This window comes from Salvelinus alpinus, chromosome 28, assembly GCF_045679555.1.
Source record: "Salvelinus alpinus chromosome 28, SLU_Salpinus.1, whole genome shotgun sequence".
In the NCBI taxonomy this organism is placed as follows: Eukaryota; Metazoa; Chordata; class Actinopteri; order Salmoniformes; family Salmonidae; genus Salvelinus; species Salvelinus alpinus.
In genome coordinates, this window is record NC_092113.1 from 23,231,411 (window position 1) to 23,255,322 (window position 23,912).

Below are 23,912 nucleotides of genomic sequence, written 5' to 3' on the forward strand. Positions count from 1 at the left end.
GCAGGCTATCTCGGTAAACACATCAGGCATTCAGCGGTGTGTGTAGAGGGAGGATGGGTGTTTGGAAAAGATAGTTAGAAAGGAAGGGGCAGAGGGTGAATGTGACGGGGGGTATTGTTGTATTTATCAGTGGAATGTGTTCTGCAGTGGGGCCTGTGCTCTGCTCTGCTCGCTGGGCCATGGATTGTGAGAGTTAAATCAGAGCTGACATGGCCATCCAGATGGGGAGACTGCAGCAGCATCTGATAAATAACCTCCCTCTCCCCATGTACCTTCTCCCCTGTCACACAGACAACAAAACATGTTCATAGCCTCCCTCTCCTCTATACCTGTACTGCTATACCCAGACAACAGAAGATGTTCATAGCCTCCCTCTCCTCGATACCTGTACTGCTATACACAGACAACAGAAGATGTTCATAGCCTCCCTCTCCTCTATACAGTACCTGTACTGCTATACACAGACAACAGAAGATGTTCATAGCCTCCCTCTCCTCGATACCTGTACTGCTATACCCAGACAACAGAAGATGTTCATAGCCTCCCTCTCCTCTATACAGTACCTGTACTGCTATACACAGACAACAGAAGATGTTCATAGCCTCCCTCTCCTCGATACCTGTACTGCTATACCTAGACAACAGAAGATGTTCATAGCCTCCCTCTCCTCTATACAGTACCTGTACTGCTATACCCAGACAACAGAAGATGTTCATAGCCTCCCTCTCCTCTATACAGTACCTGTACTGCTATATCCAGACAACAGAAGATGTTCATAGCCTCCCTCTCCTCTATACAGTACCTGTACTGCTATACCCAGACAACAGAAGATGTTCATAGCCTCCCTCTCCTCTATACAGTACCTGTACTGCTATACACAGACAACAGAAAATGTTCCTTGAAACGATTCAGGGGAAAACTGGACAACAAATGTATTTTGGGTCAAAAAAATCTGTCTCTCAATCATTAGCTAGGTATCTTGATGTAATCAACAAAAATAAAAAATGCAGTCTCCGAATGCATTTGTAGACAATAGCCATGGAAGAGGATGAAACTGCAGCTCCAGCTGTCAGTAAAGGGAGAGTGTAGGCTACTGGATAAGGTAGGTCATGTTTTGGAAGGACATTTTTAAAAGATTCTCCAGTTCCAGTACCTAGAGGGGAAAACTTTGAGGACATAGAGATAATAGCAACATAATGTTAAGTGCTGTCTAATTTGAGTATAATGAAACCAGTTTCTTTGTGATGTTTTCTGTCCTCAGATATGGAAAGCTGCGAAAGCCTGTTTCCAAATGAAGAGAGAGGTCCCAATGAATGTCCTAAGAGACTAATGTTATATCCTAAATGCCATGGGTTATATTGCCTACCTATGTTAGCAAATGTTGTATACAAAAATACAGTTAATCACTCACAATGTATAAACCTATTACAATTGGAGCAGGCCAACCTTGCTGGAGGTCTGCTGGGTGTGCAGGGTTCTATTACAGCCCAGCAATAACACACCTGATTCAACTCAAATCAAATCTAATGAGTTGATAATCAAGTGTGCTATTGCTGGGCTGGTATAGAAGTCTCCTCACCCAGTAGATTAGGGATCAGTGGAGCAAGGTTGGCCACTGCTGGTATGGAGTTTTTTTAAAACCTGAAATAATGCTTCAGTAATAATAGCCTACTTGTTACTGCTCGATGATCTATTGTTGTTTAGACTAAGATGTCTAATCTTTACATACGAGTTAGCTTATTTGTACATTTTGAAGTGATGAAGTGTTGATTCTTTGAAGTGAAGTGTTTATACTATTATTCAAAATGAACTAGTGTCAATGTTGATTAATCACCTATCACAATCATGCAATAAAGAGGGGAAGGGGTTGTGTCTGTAATGAGTCCGTGTTTCTGTGTTGTGTTCTCAAATCAACATTTCCTTTCTGTCTAGTTGTAACATCTCCGATCTGTTTTATTTGATTGTCCCTCTCTCAGTATATCAACGATGTGAATCCATTTTGCAGCTTATATGTCATGCATCGCCAACGCAGCCATAGGCCTACAGTATGACGGCATTACTGGCCTTATGGGCATCTGTCATCTGAAGCAGAGAATAGCTCAACTCACACATGTTGAGCTATATGTTCTCAATTCAAAATGATACCAGTAGACAATGTACAGTGGGGAGAACAAGTATTTGATACACTGATGATTTTGCAGGTTTTCCTACTTACAAAGCATGTAGAGGTGTGTAATTTTTATCATAGGTACACTTCAACTGTGAGAGACGGAATCTAAAACAAAAATCCAGAAAATCACATTGTATGATTTTTAAGTAATTAATTTGCATTTTATTGCATGACATAAGTATTTGATCACCTACCAACCAGTAAGAATTCAGGCTCTCACAGACCTGTTAGTTTTTCTTTAAGAAGCCCTCCTGTTCTCCACTCATTACCTGTATTAACTGCACCTGTTTGAACTCGTTTCCTGTATAAAAGACACCTGTCCACACACCCAATCAAACAGACTCCAACCTCTCCACAATGGCCAAGACCAGAGAGCTGTGTAAGGACATCAGGGATAAAATTGTAGACCTGCACAAGGCTGGGATGGGCTACAGGACAATAGGCAAGCAGCTTGGTGAGAAGGCAACAACTGTTGGCGCAATTATTAGAAGATGGAAGAAGTTCAAGATGACGGTCAATCACCCTCGGTCTGGGGCTCCACGCAAGATCTCACCTCGTGGGGCATCAATGATCATGAGGAAGGTGAGGGATCAGCCCAGAACTACACGGCAGGACCTGGTCAATGACCTGAAGAGAGCTGGGACCACAGTCTCAAAGAAAACCATTAGTAACACACTACGCCGTCATGGATTAAAATCCTGCAGCGCACGCAAGGTCCCCCTGCTCAAGCCAGCGCATGTCCAGGCCCGTCTGAAGTTTGCCAATGACCATCTGGATGATCCAGAGGAGGAATGGGAGAAGGTCATGTGGTCTGATGAGACAAAAATAGAGCTTTTTGGTCTAAACTCTACTCGCCCTGTTTGGAGGAAGAAGAAGGATGAGTACAACCCCAAGAACACCATCCCAACCGTGAAGCATGGAGGTAGAAACATCATTCTCTGGGGATGCTTTTCTGTAAAGGGGACAGGACGACTGCACCGTATTGAGGGGAGGATGGATGGGGCCATGTATCGCGAGATCTTGGCCAACAACCTCCTTCCCTCAGTAAGAGCATTGAAGATGGGTCGTGGCTGGGTCTTCCAGCATGACAACGACCCGAAACACACAGCCAGGGCAACTAAGGAGTGGCTCCGTAAGAAGCATCTCAAGGTCCTGGAGTGGCCTAGCCTGTCTCCAGACCTGAACCCAATAGAAAATCTTTGGAGGGAGCTGAAAGTCCGTATTGCCCAGCTACAGCCCCGAAACCTAAAGGATCTGGAGAAGGTCTGTATGGAGGAGTGGGCCAAAAAACCCTGCTGCAGTGTGTGCAAACCTGGTCAAGAACTACAGGAAACGTATGATCTCTGTAATTGCAAACAAAGGTTTCTGTACCAAATATGAAGTTCTGCTTTTCTGATGTATCAAATACTTATGTCATGCAATAAAATGCAAATGAATTACTTAAAAATCATACAATGTGATTTTCTGGATTTTTGTTTTAGATTCCGTCTCTCACAGTTGAAGTATACCTATGATAAAAATTACAGACCTCTACATGCTTTGTAAGTAGTAAAACCTGCAAAATCGTCAGTGTATCAAATACTTGTTCTCCCCACTGTATATGAGGCAAACCATATACCAGATTTTTTACATGGCTTTTAAGTGCTGAGAAATAAATTGGTTTAGTGCAAATCCAACCCTTGTAATTTAGGTAGAGTATGAAAAGAAGGAGATGACAATTAGGCTACAGGAGATGAGCCTTACAGGCATTAACATTTTATGAGGTTCATTTTATTGAATTCATTACAGTAATGTCGCTTGCAAAATGATTGCAGTTGTTCCCATAGATACTGTAGACAGTACATGGTTGCTCTATGTATCACTGACTCTGGATAAGCTAGAGACACAGCTAACCTTCTAGGTCAATAATATGCTGTTTTTATTAACATTTTGTTGGCTTTATAATCGAGAGAGAAAATTAACTAGCTATTATGTTATACCTAGGTAGCTTACAAGGTCAGCTGACTTTTCTCAAAATTAACCTGTGTTGGTCCAAAAAAGTGTATTCGGAAAGTATTCAGACCCCCTGACTTTTTGCACAATTTGTTACATTACAGCCTTATTCTAAAATTGATTACATTTTCCTCATCAATCTACACACAATACCACATAATGACAATGCAAAAACAGTTTTTTTTAGAAATGTTTGCAAATGTATTAAAAAAAACTATTCAGACCCTATACTCAATACGTTTTTGAAGCACCTTTAGCAGCGATTACAGCACTGAGTCTTCTTGGGTATGCCACTACAAGCTTGGCACACCTATATTTGGGGAGTTTCTCCCATTATTCTCTGCAGATCCTCTCAAGCTCTGTCAGGTTGGATGGGGAGTGTTGCTGTACTTTTTTCAGGTCTCTCCAGAGATGTTCGATCTGGTTCAAGTCCGGGCTCTGGCCGGGCCACTCAAGGACATTCAGAGACGTGTCCAGAAGCCACTCCTGCGTTGTCTCGGCTGTGTGCTTAGGGTCATTGTCCTGTTGATTGGTGGAGTCCTGCAGAGATGGTTGTCCTTCTGGAAGGTTCTCCCATCTCCACAGAGGAACTCTGGAGCTCTATCAAAGTGACCATCGGGTTCTTGGTCACCTCCCTGACCAAGGCCTTTCTCCCCCAATTGCTCAGTTTTTCCAGGCAGCCAGCTCTAGGAAGAGTCTTGGTGGTTCCAAAATTCTTTAATTTAAGAATGATGGAAGCCACTGTGTTCTGCAATGCTGCAGAAATGTGTTGGTACCCTTCCCCAGATCTGTACATCGACATAATCCAAAAGGTGCTTCAACAAAGTACTGAGTAAAGGGTCTGAATACTTATATAAATGTCATATTTCAGTTTTCAATTGTTAATAAATTAACAAAAATGTCTAAACCTATTTTTGCTTTGTCCTTATTGGGTATTGTGTGTAGATTGATGAGTACATTTTTTAACCAGTTTTAGAATAAGGCTGTAATGTAACAACATTTGGAAAAAGTAAGGGGAATACTTTCCAAATGCACTGTATATTCTATTTGTTGAGATTGACATAGTCTATTTATTGTGCTATTGGTTGTGTGGTGCATTGACACACAAACCTATTGGTGGATTTTTTGGGGCATATATTTTATATACTTATATGGTATCTGTCAGGTTTTGGCCAGGACTGTTCTGGTTTTGGTCACTAGATGTCCCCATTGCACCTTTTTTGTACCTTTTGTTTTGTCCTTGCTCTAATTATTGTTTGCACCTGTGTGTCGTTCCCTTGTTAGTATTTAAACCCTGTGTGTTCCTCAGTTCTTTGCTCAGTGTTTGTATGTTAGCACCCAGCCCCAGCCTTGTTGTGAACATATATTTCTCTTATTGGATTTTCCAGAGGTTCTCTGGTTTAGTGCTTGTGTATTTTTGAGTAGTCTTTTGAGGTTTGTTTTTCCCTGCTGTTTTTACCACTTTGTGGAGTTTCTTTGTATTTTGGAGGATATCCATTTTGTGCCTCTTGGCTTTATTTTTGGACGTGGTGGATTTATATTCTTTGCCTGAAGATCTTGTCCTTTTATTAAACCACCATCTCTAGTACTGCTGAGTCTGCCTCATCTTCTGGGTTCTGCCGACTATTAGTGACTGTTTCTCTCACCGGGTCCTGACAGTATCAAAATGTTGAAAATCTGATTTCGCCCTAACCAATGATTGTCTGATTGTAGTGTAGGCCTCAATGAAACAGGCAGGAAGATTAAGCTCGTTCGTTGTGGTCAGTGAACACTCAACCTTCTGGCCCGTAGCCCTCAGGGGCATTGACTTTCCCACAAAAGCATGTTGAATTGGCAAAGTCGATATCCACGTTTATAAACACAAGATTGCTACAGTTATTGTTATTTGTGGTCGTAAACATTATTTTGAGTTAATTCTATGAAGGGGAAGGGTGTGCTCATTTTTTACAGTACAAGGAGAGAGTCATGTGAAAATATTTTTTACGTTGTGGAGGGGGATGCACTTTTTTATGACACCTTAAATTGGACCAGTTCCTATGACACCTTCCATTGGACCAGTCCCTATGACACCTTCAATTGGACCAGTCCCTATGACACCTTCAATTAGACCAGTCCCTATGACACCTTCAAATTGGACCAGTCCCTATGACACCTTCAATTGGACCAGTCCCTATGACACCTTCAATTGGACCAGTCCCTATGACACCTTCAAATTGGACCAGTCCCTATGACACCTTCAATTGGACCAGTCCCTATGACACCTTCAATTAGACCAGTCCCTATGACACCTTCAATTAGACCAGTCCCTATGACACCTTCAATTAGACCAGTCCCTATGACACCTTCAATTAGACCAGTCCCTATGACACCTTCAAATTGGACCAGTCCCTATGACACCTTCAATTGGACCAGTCCCTATGACACCTTCAATTGGACCAGTCCCTATGACACCTTCAAATTGGACCAGTCCCTATGACACCTTCAAATTGGACCAGTCCCTATGACACCTTCAAATTGGACCAGTCCCTATGACACCTTCAATTAGACCAGTCCCTATGACACCTTCAATTAGACCAGTCCCTATGACACCTTCAATTGGACCAGTCCCTATGACACCTTCAATTGGACCAGTCCCTATGACACCTTCAATTAGACCAGTCCCTATGACACCTTCAATTAGACCAGTCCCTATGACACCTTCAAATTGGACCAGTCCCTATGACACCTTCAAATTGGACCAGTCCCTATGACACCTTCAAATTGGACCAGTCCCTATGACACCTTCAATTAGACCAGTCCCTATGACACCTTCAATTGGACCAGTCCCTATGACACCTTCAATTAGACCAGTCCCTATGACACCTTCAATTAGACCAGTCCCTATGACACCTTCAATTAGACCAGTCCCTATGACACCTTCAATTGGACCAGTCCCTATGACACCTTCAAATTGGACCAGTCCCTATGACACCTTCAAATTGGACCAGTCCCTATGACACCTTCAATTGGACCAGTCCCTATGACACCTTCAAATTGGACCAGTCCCTATGACACCTTCAATTAGACCAGTCCCTATGACACCTTCAATTAGACCAGTCCCTATGACACCTTCAATTGGACCAGTCCCTATGACACCTTCAATTGGACCAGTCCCTATGACACCTTCAATTAGACCAGTCCCTATGACACCTTCAATTAGACCAGTCCCTATGACACCTTCAAATTGGACCAGTCCCTATGACACCTTCAAGTGGACCAGTCCCTATGACACCTTCAATTTCTAACTTTCCCTAATCTGGTGCACACCTTCGGAGCGCCGCCCAAGCAAGGCATTTCATTGGTTTGACGTGTTGCGAGGTGTCACTGATTTACATCAGCTTTCGACCCGTCTTTTTAGCTGATTTCTGCCATGGAAGTTCCCCTGTTTCGCGATGAGGCTCCCCTTGCAGCAATGTGAGGAGGGTGAAACGTCATATGAGGACGACGATATGCATCCTGCCCCACCCCCACTGATGTATGAGACTGAAGTACTGTTGCAACATACTGTATATGAAATGTCCTCTCAGAGAGAGGGAATGGAGAGAGGGAATGGAGAGAGGGAATGGAGAGAGGGAATGAAGGGGCTGCAGCACTGAGTGAGATATAAGTCCTACAGGCTGCTCTTTGGAAGCTTTTTTAAGAAAGGACCGGATCATTGACTGGAAGCAAACCTAATCCAAGGCAGAATCTGAGCAGTATTGAGCATAATGTGAATGCACTGCAGTTTGTGTGCGTGGGATGCATTCCTCCTCGTGTGAGTGGGAGGGAAACCAGTATGGTGCAGAAATGCATGTGGGCGGGACTGCGCTGTACACCATCACAATGATCATAATGAGCTCAGCCAGAGTGATTCAGTACAAATACACCAGTAACCACTGCATTCACATTGCCCCTAAATGTCTACTCAGATCTGGCCTTAACAAACAGACACACAGATGTACATATTTGTAAATATTAGATTTTTCTCTTTCGTTACTGCAAAATATTAAAACATGGTTTAAAGCTCCCTAAGTTGTCTGTCTGCACAGAGCGGTCTGGCTGGATGGGATCACTATTTGGGGAGACAAACGCGTGACTCAGTCCTCTGATTCAGAGGTGGCCTACAGTAGATAACAGAGTTCTAGGGCTTGCTGCAGGGCCAGGCCTTCTGCCTCTCCATCTCTGTCTGGATGGTGGAGGAACAAAACCACCACACCCAGCTCCCTCACATCTTTCCCTGCTTCCCTCCCCATTACGATGAGCTCTCATGCTAGATATTTCATCCTAGCCTGCCCTGCCCAGGCCCAGCATTCCGTTAGAGTACAGCAGGAACAGCTGCTGATGTCATTGCTCCAGCAGGCAAGAGCCACTTGACCCGGTCACATGGGACAAGCTAAGCCTGGTCATATTGGACTCTGTGGTCTTGTTAAGATTCCAGGGACAGACAGATTTGGCCCTCTGTCCCTGTCAAAAGACTCTGCCTTTCTTTTTCAATATTTCTCTTTCTCATTATGTCTTTCTTTTCTTTCTCCTGAGAAAATGAAGATGGGTAAAGCAGATTCAACCTATGTTCTCAGGGGGACTTGATTCATTTCCCACCTTCACACCACATACTAAATCACTTCTGTCAAATCAACAAGAGTCAATACACAGTGTCAACAAAGAGCGGATCCAGCCCTGAGCATGGTGCTGAAAACAAACACAGCTACAGAATGAGTATAATAGCCACAGTAAATGTCTATATGCTACAAGACAGGCCAGAGCCAAGTAGACTAGCCATGCAGCAAAGCCAAAACCTTGCCATAATGTTAGAATAGCAATATCGGAATAAGCAGCTTTGAGTTTTTTTATGTGATTTTATTAGGATCCCCATTAGCCGACGCCAATGTCAACAGCTAGTCTTACTTGGATCCGACGCATAACAAAAAAGACATTACAAACAAAAGCCTTCACAATTTACATACATTTAAGTAACTTAGCAGAAGCTCTTATCCAGGAGCAATTGGAGTTAAGTGCCTTGCTCAATGGCAGATTTTTTTACCTAGTCGGCTCGGGGATTCAAACCAGCGACCTTTCGGTTACTGGCCCAACACTCTTAACCGCTAGGCTACCTGCCGCCCTAATATCTGGGCCAACGCGGGAACAATGAGCTACTTCTCTGGAGCAAAATAGACATACTATCATTCCCTGTTATACATTGAACGCCGTACACCTTAGTGTGATGTTATATGTGGAAAATTATTTTGTTAATTCATGAGCTACAAGCTACCATTTTCTATTAGAATGTTATTTTTAAGTACTGTTGCATACTCCACAATCCCTGAGGGGGCATTGACTGACTGGTCCGGTGTGAAAAAGCTCTTTTAAAAAAAAAAGAGAAAAAAAAAAGAGAATGTACATAAAATAACTCACAGTCAGTCTATCTTGGAGCTGTAAGATGGAGGAATGTCACAATTACAACATGAAGAAATCAAAGTCAAGGTATACTGAACATAGTTCCATTCATTGTAATTGAGAGATTAATAGAGCTTAATGCAAGGTTTGAATAGCAGTTTTCTATCAAGAGCCTCAGAATTTACAGGTATGAATTCCCTGTGCACATACTGCATTACACATTTCTCTCTGTCTTGAAAGTCCTCACTCCACACACTGCATTATGATTAGCAATCATTTTCATTACAAAGCTTCAAGGAGAGCAAAATGTTGATGCAAATTTAGAGCAGAGTACAGTGGGGCAGCGTGGTTTTCATTATTTTGATGGCGGCTCTGTTGCTGGCTGTGTGTGCAATTTAAGGACTGCATGTCCCCAATGTTACAGAAGCCTTCTTAAGCAGCCACTGTGTAGCATCATACTCATATTCTACAGCCCTGTCCAGGTAACAGAGAGAAAGAAAGACAGAGAGAAAGAAAAAGAGAGAGGTGCCGAATGGATAGTGTGTGGATCCCCAGGCTTGGCACTGCTGATATTGCACGGTAGGCAAGGGTGTTAGCTTTGTTCAAGGCACAAATTGCAGAGTGCACATACGTTGGACACACACATCCATCCATCCACACACACGCTAACCTACAACACAGACATGTATTGCCCCCATACATCAAACCACCACACACACACACCCTTAGCACATGTGACTCCTAGTCCTGATTTAACACACCCCTGTCTAGATAGTGCTGCTGCAATGCTTATGTAACCCACAAGCCTCCTGGTGACATTGAGTGTGGTAAAGAGAGAAACCCATGGAGGGAGTGAAGAGAGTAGGGTGGAGAGCCGAGGAGAAAGAGAGAGGAGGAGGAGGAAGACTGAGATATTTTAAAGGGTTTTAAAGGAAGGGAAGAAAATTAGCTGCACCAAAGATGATCTCGCCTCTTCCTCTTTGGCTGCACTGTACAGGAAGCAGCAACGGCAGTCCGCTCCACCACTTCCTTCTAACTGGGAGAGAGATAGTGAATGTGGACAGGGCTCTCATGGCCCTTCACACCGGTCCAGGTTTTCCCAGAGCCGGGGCTGAGATACAAAGACAGAGGGAGCAAGGAAAGGAGTGAAAGGAAGGAGGCGATAGTAAATCTGTGAGCGGAGCTCTTCAAACACCAGCCTTCTTCTTCCTTCTCTACGTTTAACTGCCTGTCGCTCCCCAGAATACTGATGGGGGCTCTTCAAAGGCACGGTAAATACTGCCAGAGTGTGTGTGTGTATATATATGTGTGTGTGATTCGTTTACCATGGCTGAATTAGGATTTTCATTCATTCTAAGTGAGACAGCTTCAATAGAGAATTTCTCCATTTTGTTCTCAGAGTTCCCACCTTTAATAGGTCTTAATAACCTGAATACATGTCTGTAATAATAGGATATAGAGAATATTAAAATGTTTGTGGAATAGCATACATGATGGATGGTTAACAGCGCTGAGGTGCAAATTGACATTGTGATAACCAAGTAGAGACATTACATACCTTGACACGCTCTCACAATAATCCCATGTTAATCTAGAATTATCACAGACATGGTATGTCAACGGAGTCCCTGCCCATCTTCCAAAAACATCTGAGACCCTACCTATTCAAAGAGTATCTTAAATAAGACATCTCAGTCTTAGCCCCCCCTTCTTCTTTTCCTACTGGCACGGACTTCTACTTCTTTATTGAGGAAAAATGTGCTTACTACAACTGTGATATGTGGTTGTCTCACCTAGCTATTAGATGAATGCACTAACTGTAACTTGCTCTGGATAAGTGTGTCTGCTAAACAACTAAAATGTAAAAATAACTCAATGTAAATGGAGGGTAAAAATAAAACAGCAGAAGCCCTAATTCAATTCTTTTTTTTTTTTTTTTTTTTCCCTTTATTTTACTTTTCTACTTTGTTAATTTGTTTTTTTCAGAAGGACTAATGATGACTGACATTAATCTACATGCTATATAACACCATGTCTACCTACTGACATTAATCTACATGCTAACTACTGACATTAATCTACGTGCTATCTAACACCATGTTTAAACTACTGTCAATCTACATGCTATCTAAAACCATGTCTAAACCCACTGACATTAATCTACATGCTAACTACTGACATGAATCTACATGCTAAATACTGACATTAATCTACATGCTAAATACTGACATTAATCTACATGCTAACTACTGACATGAATCTACATGATAACTACTGACATGAATCTACATGCTAACTACTGACATTAATCTACATGCTAACTACTGACATTAATCTACATGCTATCTAACACCATGTCTAAACTACTGACATTAATCTACAGCTTAGTCTTTGTAACACCTATACATAACACCTACATAACTGCCTTACTACAATGATTATGTGTCAGAGAGAGTTTAGCAGATGCATACATACAGAGCAAAGTGTACGGGGTCTACTACGGGTTTGGTCGTTTCACTCCAATCACAACCTCAAGTCAATCAAGGCAGTATATGAGCAGCACTAAACAGACATGACCAACCATGCCTGACAGGTGAGATACAAAGACAGGAGCTCTGTCTAAATGTGCAGACCATAAGCATCTTATGCTTCTATTAATACACAACTCTTAAGTCCACAGAGAGATCAGTCACTTTAAGGTCTAAGGTCTTAGTCAGATTAACCTTCATCAACCATCGTGTACAGTCAGTGTATGCATTATGACTACAAAAGAACAATGGGTAACCTGACTAACTATTTTAATTCTTGCAGTTTGTGCATTTGATGGATCGCACACTATTGATTTACAGGACTCCATGCATGTACATGCACACACACAATTCCTAGAGTCCCTATTTTCCCACCAACACAGATCAGTATGCGTGAGTGGTTTGGAGTGTGCAGGTTAGGTCCCCTGTGTTTGTTCTCGGCTCCAGTTTGCTCCCATGCAGCTCCCTTCTGTTCCCCAGCCCAGACAGCTGTGCTTCCTGGAGTAGAGTAGACCCACAGAACCGGGCCACGATGTGTTGATGATGAGCAGAGAATCCACTCTAACGACCCTGCATATGCAAACAACATGTCTGTGCTAACCAAACACAGCCTCCTCTCATCACCTCCCGGGAGTGGGAAGGAAGGTCCTCTCTTACAGACCACAAAGAGGAAGTGAGCAAACAAGGAACTCTGTAATTATTCCAGAATTATTGTTTGACGGTGTTTGTGCTATTTTAGGGGATATGATGAAAGCGCTTGTGAATTTATAATTTACTTTGCCAGCAAAACTGCAAGGGGAAGTCTTGAACTGCTTGGACTGCAATCCATAGACCAGGTGAGACCAAATTTGGAATGAAGGGTTAAATACTAGAGGACACCAAGGCCAAGTCAGAGAAGGTCTAGGGTATGTGGACATAGGTAAGTATTTACTGTATGTCACAGGTTACATTGGATGGAATAGAATGGACAGGAAATAGAATGGCCTGTTTATCTGAGTGCAGTGCCCTCTTACAGGAAAGCCCCAGTGACCCTGGGGCTGTAACGGAATGACCTCCTCATGAAATATTAGTGGGGTTGCTGATGTGCTTTTTATTAGCCCAATGGGAGCGCTTACTTAGTTAAAGATTCATGATCCAAACGGCCATTAGAACAATGCCTCAGAGACTAAACTACAGCCAACAACATGTGGTTCCTCTGAGAAGCCTGATGACCACTGCAGTGCTATCCCATGTAAACAGACAATCATACTAAATCCTACAGAGAATTAGACAAAGAGGACAAGGTTGAAGACTCACCTTCACCGCCGGATGAGAAATCAGGTTTCCATAAACCCTGGAGAGAGCTGCTGTCCTTTACAGGAGGTCACCTACACAGAGAGACAGACAGAGAGACAGGTTCAGGGATATGTGTCGCAGACGCCCTCTATTTTCTGCAGTCTTATTTGAATAAAGCTGATCTGACCATGATTCAGCATGTGTAAGATAAGATGGCAGTGTGTCTCCTTGGCCAAACATAAGACCACCAGACACAGCACAAATTATGGGATGGACAGTCTATGGATCTGAGCCAATGACCAGCTCTTATAATTCACCAACACAAGAATTGTTACTGACGATGATCTTTTCTTCACTCTCCTACACTCACACTCTTTCCATGCATTTTAGCAAAACTGTAGAAATGCATTTAGCTGTTTTTGTTTAAGTCACATTCAGCTCCCTGGAGTAAATTCAAATTGTTCCTGAAACCGAGAGGCAAACTTTTCAAAGTGCCACTTTGAAGCCGATAACAGTCATTTTGGTAGCTACAACAGTAAGCCCATACCCTCCAATTGCTCCTCCTTGACTGTGGAGCCATGAGTTACAAATCCTTTAAAAGGGTAACACAGCCCATTATATCTCCCTTGTGCCCTCCATGTTCCTCTCTAATGTGTGACTGCATGTCTAGTCTGCTTACTTACATTTTGGAGGACACAGTCTGTGTGTTTGACTCTGTGGCAGGCCAGGAACCTTCTGGGACAAGGAATTATGAGGCTATAAAAATATGCAGTGCCTCTGATATCATACCACTCCATATGCATCCCACACAGACCTATTGAGAGGGAACCGACTGTAGCCAGGATTCTCAACAGCACAGTTGATCAAATCAATCAAGAGACACTCCATCTGATATACAATGTCAGTGTGGGCATCACTATGAAAACCCCACATCCACACACATATAGGCTGCTCGTGCCTCTCACTCTGAACTGAGTACACACAAAGGCAACATTACAATATGGGAACATATCTGGAACATTTGAAGAGAAGCTAATGCACACATATGCAAACAGATACACCTCAAATGCTGACCAGTTCAAATGGTGAGGCCTACGTTAATGAGGAATACAACCCCTAGTGTTCAGAATGACACACCTGAAACCCAACCCTTCAGTGGGTAACCAACCCTGGGTGGTTACAGTATTACCACCATAAACAAATGTGTTTATATACATCCTTAATTACCACCCATTCAAAATGAAATGAAAAAAAATGAAAAAAACAAAGCTAGGAGAAAACGCTGATCGTTGAATGTGACAGACAGGCCATGTAGGTGAGACAAACGGGCCATGTAGGTCGCCATTATGGGAAGCCCAACGCCACTTGTATGACACACTGAGTCAGTCCATCCCTTCAGGCTGGGGCTGAAGCTGAGTCATTCCATCCCTTCAGGCTGGGGCTGAAGCTGAGTCAGTCCATCCCTTCAGGCTGGGGCTGAAGCTGAGTCAGTCCATCCCTTCAGGCTGGGGCTGAAGCTGAGTCAGTCCATCCCTGCAGGCTGGGGCTGAAACTGAGTCATCCAGTTCATCCCTGCAGGCTGGAGCTGAAGTTGAGTCAGTCCAGTCCATCCCTGCAGGCTGGAGCTGAAGTTGAGACAGTCCAGTCCATCCCTGCAGGCTGGGGCTGAAACTGAGTCATCCAGTTCATCCTTGCAGGCTGGGGCTGAAGCTGAGTCAGTCCAGTCCATCCCTGCAGGCTGGGGCTGAAACTGGGTCATCCAGTCCATCCTTGCAGGCTGGGGCTGAAGCTGAGTCAGTCCAGTCCATCCCTGCAGGCTGGGGCTGAATCTGAGTCATCCAGTCCATCCCTACAGGCTGGGGCTGAAGCTAAATCATTGTCATCTTTTTCACAATGGCCAACGATCATGTTAAGATAAAATGTCAGAGGTTGGAAGATAAAGCATTTTGTCTTAAGCACAGACAAGATAATAATGATTATTAGCTGTGCCTCAGCTACCTATTAGTGAAGGCCTTCATCCAGCCAATAAAGGGAGATATCACATTATTACTTCCTTCCTGTTCTCCCCGCAGCCTGGAGAGATAAGACAGCCGGGCTATCCTTCAGACTCACCGTTCTCACATTCCCTCCTTTCCCTCTTCCACTTTCACAGGTTGTCAGACAACACCGCCTGCTCTGAGAACATGACAACTCCATACAGTCACAGCAACAACAAATGACTATCACCTCCCACTAACAGATTCGCTCTCACGGTGGGACCCCTTGGACCCGCACCATCCAAGAGCTTCTCTCTTGGTAACACTATCACATAGGTCATGTCCACACACATTATATTATGTACAAAACATTAAGAACACCTGCTCTTTCCATGACATAGACAGCCCAGGTGAACCCAGCTGAAAGCTATGATCCCTTATTGATGTCACTTGGTAAATCCAGTTCAATCAGTGTAGATGAAGGGGAGGAGACAGGTTAAAGAATGATTTTTAAGCCTTGAGACAATTGAGACATGGATTGTGTATGTGTGCCATTCAGAGGGTGAATGGGCAAGACAAAAGATTTAAGTGCCTTTGAATGGGGTATTGTAGTAGGTGCCAGGTACACCAGTTTGTCTCAAGAACGGCAATACTGCTGGGTTTTTCCATGCTCAAAAGTTTCTTGTGTGTACCACCACCCAAAGGACATCCAGCCAACTTGACACAACTGTGGGATGCATTGGAGTGAACCTGGGCCATCATCCCTGTGGAACGCTTTCGACACCTTGGAGAGTCCGTTCTCTAACGAATTGAGGCTATTCTGAGGGCAAAAGGGGGCGTGGGGGTGTTCCTAATGTTAGGTATACTCAGTTTGTATGTGACAAAAATGAGAGCTGTAACAAGATAGACACTCAATAACAGCATGCCTGTCCTGTGAAAGGTCACCACTACCGTGGCTTTTAAAATAAAATACAATAAAAATGTAACCTTTATTTAACTAGGCAAGTCAGTTAAGAACAAATGCTTATTTACAATGACGGCCTACCGGGGAACAGTGGGTTAACTGCCTTGTTCAGGGGCAGAATGACAGATTTTTACCTTGTCATCTTGGGGATTCAATCCAGAAACCATTCAGTTACTGGCCCAACACTCTAACCACTAGGCTATCTGTCGCCCCGGCTTTGAAGCTGCAATATGTAACTTTTTGGATGACCGGACCAAATTCACATAGAAATGTGAGTTCTCATTGAAAGCAAGTCTAAGAAGCGGTAGATCTGTTCTATGTGCCCTATTTCTATGATTCCAGTTCTTAGGTTTAGTTTTTGTGTCTTTTACTTTCGGTTTTGTACACCAGCTTCAAATAGATGAAAATACAGTATTTTGGGTTATTGAAAAGATATTACACAGCAGTTTAGATGCTACTGTCACATATACTCCCTCTCCGGCCTCGAGGTCATCAGGCTGCTGATTATCCCGCACACCTGTCACCATCGTCTCGCGCACCTACGCATCATGACAATCACCTGGACTCCATCACCTCTTTGATTTTCTTCCCTGTATCTATCTGTCACTCCCCTTGGTTCTTTCCTCAGGTGTTATTGCCTCTGTTTTCATGTCGGTGCGTTGCTTGTGTCTCGTGTGCATTGTTTCTTTTATTTATTAAAAACACTCACTCCCTGAACTTGCTTCCCGACTCTCAGCGCACTCGTTACAGGTACAATGATTCTCTACACTTGCTTGTTTTTTTCACATAAACTGAAATTAGGCAAACTATTAGAATTTTAGCAACCAGGAAATGGTAGAGTGATTTCTGCATATTGCACCTTTAATAATAAGGCCTCTCGCTCCAGAGGAGCAGGAGCTCTCTCTCTCCCTCTTGTATTTCAACTAATGAGATCTGAAGTGAACATCAACTGATCAAACCAAAAGTTGTTACCTTGGCAACAGATTTCCTAATCTGAGTAAAAGACATAGACAAAACAAACAAGTGTATTTGATTAGTAAATCTACATTGGAAGACTTTGCATTTGAAGTTTTTTGTTTGTTAATAACATCATAATAGTTAATAGTGCAACTTCTTGTTCCACTTTTGGAACTTTAATTTTGGATTATTACAGAGGCAGGCGAGACAAGGATGCCTGTGAGTCATGGCAAATGTGAAGGCAAATATAATGTCAGTGTACCGGGCTTCCCACAGAAAGTGAATGTGTTATGTTTTCTGAATCACTGGATAATTTGACTGAGACATGGGTAAGGCTTCCAAACATTTGGTTGGGAAAGTCAATATGGCTGAATCAGGTTAGCAGGAGTTCTCAGAGGAGCCATTCGCCATCCAAGCTCCCAGCTTCCTAGATAGGCCTACTCGAATGGAGGCTGCTGAGGGTAGGACGACTCATAATAATGGATGGAAGCCATGTGTTTGGTGTATTTGATACCATTCCACTTATCCCACTCCAGTCATTACCACGAGCCCGTTCTCCCAAATGAAGGTGCCACCAACCTCCTGTGACCTACTCCTCATTATCTTGCTAGGGATTTCCTCGGAGCAGAACCTATGAGAGAAAACGGCCGCTGTCCATTCTAGTGTCACTGAAACACTGATAATACTGTTTTGTTTTATAAACAAAAATGGATCCACTCACTATAAGAGCATCTGCTAAATTACTCAAATTTCAATGTAAAACAATAATATTAATAATACTGTTTGTTAAAGCACCACCGGCCCTTTGCTCTTAATCATGATATAGTCACCACAACAACCTCTTCATGAAAACAAGGTTCAATCTTTGAGGATCATCCAATGTTCTATATTAATGGAGACTGGTATTCTGTTAGCAAACAAACCCAACATTGTGTTTATATTTGTCCTGTTTCGCACATGTACAACCATGTAACCTACACAAGTGTGTAGTGTGAAAAGTGCATATCACACGTCGGCTCAGGGATTTGAACTAGCAACCTTGAAGTTACTAGCCCAACGCTCTTACCACTAGGCTACCTGCTGGGTGTTAGATAACACAGTTGCCAAAATGTTGCACTGACCATACAAAGTTGTTGTCGTTTACAGCCAGTTTGCAAATCTGATATCAAATTTCAAATGACACATCTCAGAAATACAATGTGACGTAATCTTCCATGTTTCCGCAAAGCTATATTTGTTCATCCTCAGTTATGTTTCAACACATAAAAAACAGATAAACACTGAAGAGGAGGAGGGGGATTATAAACTACCTAGAGTGCCCTATTCCATTATGGTTAGCTTCCTCTGTTGTGATTAAGCTTGCTATCTATTCCCACTGCCTTCCTTCTGACAGACCGGTCACTAGCTGCAGAATTAAAGAGCATTCCATTACTCTCTGGATCAGTGGCATTCAAAGTCGGGGTCGCGGGGTACCTGCAGTGGGGTCGCCAAAATGTACACACAATCATGTCATTTTTTAAGGAACAAAATTTGTGTATTGGGCAATATACAAACGTTTTTGAGAAAGATGTAAATGTAGTTATTGGTTTCGTTTAATTTTGATAAGAGATATAAATGCAATGAATTGAAGGTTATTTGTTGATGTAAAAAAATGTATTTACCAATTGTGTCATTAGATTTGGGGTGGGGTCGCAAGTATTTTTTGGGGGAAAAATGGTGTCCCCAAAAGTTATGGTAAAAAGAATTGGGTCCTTGCTGAAAAAGCTTGAATACCACTGCTCTGGATGATAACTACACTGATAGAGCCGTTTGGATGCATGAGCGGAAATCATAATTGAATGCTAAAAAACAGTTTCCACAACCACACTGAGAAGCAAGAAAAGTGAAGCATGTTATTATACCTACCTACACAGTGCTTGACTTGGACTGAAATAAGTGCCGATACTCATTTTCGGTGCCGATACTGTTTATATTTAGGTGCAGGAGCGCCACAATACTTTTGAGCTAATATTCTACAAGTGGAACAGGAGCTCAAGCAGTAGAACATTTGAGGTGCCGGTACTCAGCTCCGGTGAACTCTTGTCCAAGTCAAGCACTGGACATACAAAAAAAAACACAAATGTGATTGTGGATAAAACTCACATACATACAGTACCAGTCAAAAGTTTGGACACACCTACTCATTCAAGGGTTTTTCTTTATTTTGACTACTTTCTACATTGTAGAATAATAGTGAAGACAGCAAAACTATGAAATAACATATATGGAATCACGTAGTAACCAAAAAAGTGTTAAACAAATCAAAATATACTTTATATTTCAGATTCTTCAAAGTAGCCACCCTTTGCCTTGATGACAGCTTTGCACACTCTTGGCATTCTCTCAACCAGCTTCATGAGGAATGCTTTTCCAACAGTCTTGAAGGAGTTCCCACATATGCTAAGCACTTGTTGGCTGCTTTTCCTTCACTCTGCGGTCCAACTCATCCCAAACCATCTCAATTGGGTTGAGGTCGGGTGATTGTGGAGGCCAGGTCATCTGATGTAGCACTCCATCACTCTCCTTGGTCAAATAGCCCTTACACAGCCTGGAGGTGTGTTTTGGGTCATTGTACAGTTGAAAAACAAATGATAGTCCCACTAAGCACAAACCAGATGGGATGGTGTATCGCTGCAGAATGCTGTGGTAGCCATGCTGGTTAAGTGTGCCTTGAATTCTAAATAAATCACAGACAGTGTCACCAGCAAAGCACCCCCACACCATCACACCTCCTCCATGCTTCATGGTGGGAACCACACATGCAGAGATCATCCGTTCACATACTCTGCATCTCACAAAGACACAGTGGTTGGAACCAAAAATCAAAAATTTGGACTCATCAGACCAGATAACAGATTTCCACCAGTCTAATGTCCATTGCTCATGTTTCTTGGTCCAAGCAAGTCTCTTCTTCTTATTGGTGTCCTTTATTAGTGGTTTCTATGCATAATTTCGAACATGAAGGCCATGAAGGCCACACAGTCTCCTCTGAACATTTGATGTCGAGATGCGTCTGTTACTTGAACTCTGTGATGCATTTATTTGGGCTGCAATCTAAGGTGCAGTTAACTCTAATGAACTTATCCTCTGCAGCAGAGGTAACTCTGGATCTTCCTTTCCTGTGGTGGTCCTCGTGAGAGCCAGTTTCATCATATCGCTTGATGGTTTTTGCGACTGCACTTGAAGAAACTTTAAAAGTTCTTGAATTGTTCCGCATTGACTGACTTTAATGTCTTAAAGTAATGATGGACTGTTATTTCTCTTTGCTTATTTGAGCTGTTCTTGCCATAATAAAGACTTGTTTTTTTTACCAAATAGGGCTACCTTCTGTATACCACCCCTACCTTGTCACAACACAACTGATTGGCTCAAACGCATTAAGGAAATAAATTCCACAAATACAATTTTAACAAGGCACACCTGTTAATTGAAATGCATTCCAGGTGACTACGTCATGAACCTGGTTGAGAGAATTCCAAGAGTGTGCAAAGCTGTCATCAAGGCAAAGGGTGGCTTCTTTGAAGAATCTCAAATATTAAATAATGTAGGCTATTGAAGATAATAGTGTGAGCTAGGGAAAACAGGCAAAGGTTAGAAGGGCCTATCGGGATGCAATGACCATGTGGATTGTGCAGATATTATAATTCTAACTAATTGCCCACCAAACACTTCTCTGATCTCAGTTACTGTATGTCATTACAAGAAAAAAATTAATTGCAACAGGTTCTCAGAAACTAAGAGCACAATACAAGTCCAGAAATCAATGGCAGTTGTGTTTGCCTCTGACAAGCTTTGTGTTGAGGCCCGGTGCCCCACTTTTATTAACGCCTCCTTCCATCACAACAGAGACGCATAGACACATTTTCCAGATGACTCATATTGCATGATGGGCACTGGGCACACATGGCACTTGTAGCAGTTTGCTTTTGAATCATGCAATCATGTCACTGCGGGGGCTTCCCTGTCTGCTTCCATTTTAGGAAGTTATGGGAACTGAGCATCTCACCCACAGACATGTAATTTTGGTTAACCAAGAACTAAAGTATCACGTAATTGGTCATATGTAGTCTGCCCACGAGATTAACAGACATGACACAGAGAGTCTCAACTAATCCAAGATCAGCGACAAACTGACATTGTTTTAGAGAACAAACAAATGGGTGAAGGCAGGACACAGTTTATGTCAAGAGACTTGGATGCAGTGCATGACCTCTTTGAATGTTGGTGCCAACTTTAGACTAGCTTTCCCTCCAAGAGATTGTGTGGGCACTTGGAACACTGCAAGTGTGTTTTTGCAATGCACAATGAATAACGAAAATATTCAGGATTAATCCAAGCATGGACTCAGTTTCAATCAACAAGAGAGATTCATTTTAGTCAACTGATATTGAACGGTTCCTGTTGAATAGACTCCACTCCAAGGTATGCAGGAGTGCACGGAAAGACTCCACTCCAAGGTATGCAGGAGTGCACGGAGTCAGCTAATTAAAAGAAAACCCTCTACAACTGCTTATGGCGCACTACAATTGGATTATTCCCCTCACTGCATCATGTCCATCCTCTCCCTCCTCTGCAGCCACATCTCGTTCACTCAGGGGCACTGGCACTGGCCCCGACACCTTTGCTGATAGGCTTACAGACAGTGCGGTCCACCAGAGCTCAATTTCAGCACCATGGACAGCTCCCAAGAGACAACGGACAGAACAGATGGCGGTAATAGGCTACCTTCCCTTCCTCAGCATCAATAAACTATGCTGAGGCAGTCACTCCCCTCATGGACAGTGTTGACACCCTGATGAGCGAGGCATAAACAACCCGTTTCTCTAAAGGGCCTGACATCCCCTTATTCAACCCCTTAACACACAGCCAGTTCCCAGTTGTAGGCTATCTCATACAGCCATCACTAGTGGTGCAGAAGAATCACTAATGATACAAACATCTCCAAACTGCATAAATGTTTAGGCATGTGCATTCTACCAGACTATCTTCTGTTTTGACTGTACTGAGATATATTTCCTTAAGACACACGATAGGAAATACAATTCCATGAATGGCAATAATGCTATTGATACGTGAGGCGAGCAGCAGTGCTTCCACCGAGAAAAACAATGACGATAGAGTAACGATGGCTCCTCACTGTGCTATGACAGGCTATTACATAACAGCAGACCGGAATGCCCTCATTAGTATTCAATACCCTATTCTGCATTACGATTTTCTGGCATTACACATTACAAATGTTGCACCTGATAGCCTACTAAAGAATAAATATAGACTACTATTCGTCGTTGGTCGACTGCTTTATTAAATAGTTTTCAGAAGCATCGTTGCGACCTTGCTTATTCGTCCAGGCTACCTCAATTGTCTAGTTTCTCTCACTGTTCGTGCTAGGAGGGTGCATAAACGGCAATCTCACAACCTTGGTCAGTCAGTTTTTAAAAGGACGTGTGGTGATAGCATCTGCGGCCGATAGCCTGTAGTCTTTTATCCTAAATTAATTATATTCGATCTCTATTCATACACAGGTTAGGTTACATTGTTACAATTACCCCCAGAAAACGCTTAGCCATGCTTAAATTTCTCAAGGAAAACATGAGCCTATATAGCCCATATAAGGTCAAAACTCAGGAATACCCAGGCAATCTAATTTAATAGTGACAGTATGTGATCAAAGAGGAAAACATCTGCATGGTGGAAAACATCATCTCTTGTAGAATCTCATGAAATAAAAAATTGTAATTAAAAAAACATTCACGTAGCCAAAAGCAATAAGACAATTGCCAAATATGTTACAATTTAGCACAACCACATTTTTTAAATGACATGTGAAACATAAAACAGTCTACAACATACAAAATAACAACATACCTGGCATAAGATAGGCTATATCAAGGTCTTGACAACAATACATTAGAGTATTAATTTCATATTTATGAAGAATACGTCGTTTAGAGATCGAAAACACACTGGATTGCAATCTAACGCGGTCGAGAAAAATGTATGGGAAGGAACCATGCGAGAGATTCCTTCATCCCTGTGTTGCCCTAGCGTTATATAACCATGGACAGACACTATGTAACGCCAACAATGGACAAACATGCACGACTGACTTACCAGGGTGTAGGCTAAGCGTGTTATCCAAATATATTCTAAATGTTTATCAGCTCTCTTTTTGGAATGACAGAAGGTGACCCTGCTTCTTCTGCAAGAGGCTCTGCATCTGCGAGATCACGATGCACGCAGCAAGGGGGAGCTGCAAAGCACTCGCGCACATTGGGGGATGGTCCAACAAAAAGCTATCGCTTGTATCTTTAAATGCTTCAATATTGTCCACCATCAGAGTTCTGTCATGAACATAATACGATGGATTGGAAACATTTTGGTCTGGTCATACATTTATTTCGATATAGTCACATTGTAGGCTATGGTGTGATATGATTGGCGAATGCTGCGAGGCTGTAGCCCACTATGGGTCATGGGCCATTGGTTTGGACCCACTCCTATAATTAAAAGTGCAATCAAGATGTCCTGCTACATATTGGTAATTGCAAATGTTTTGAATACCCCTTGAATATGACATAAATGTCTCAATGGGCTTA

The 23,912-nt window shown here is 42.6% G+C and overlaps 1 protein-coding gene across 3 annotated transcripts in view; it reads right to left on the reverse strand.

Annotated features, from left to right (window-relative positions):
- LOC139557439 (protein kinase C and casein kinase substrate in neurons protein 1-like) overlaps window positions 1–23,561 on the reverse strand; it is a 47,150-nt gene extending 23,589 nt beyond the window's left edge. For 2 of the 3 annotated variants that reach the window (XM_071372250.1, XM_071372247.1), the window contains exons 1-2: window positions 23,428–23,561; window positions 13,399–13,469 (exon numbers count right to left, since the gene is read on the reverse strand). The gene's annotated coding sequence lies outside the window, so the exon portion shown is untranslated. Of the gene's footprint in view, window positions 1–13,398; window positions 13,470–14,060; window positions 14,113–23,427 lie in introns of all 3 variants that reach the window. The other variant, XM_071372248.1, reaches the window with a different exon arrangement.
- Between the last annotated feature and the right edge of the window lie 351 nt (window positions 23,562–23,912).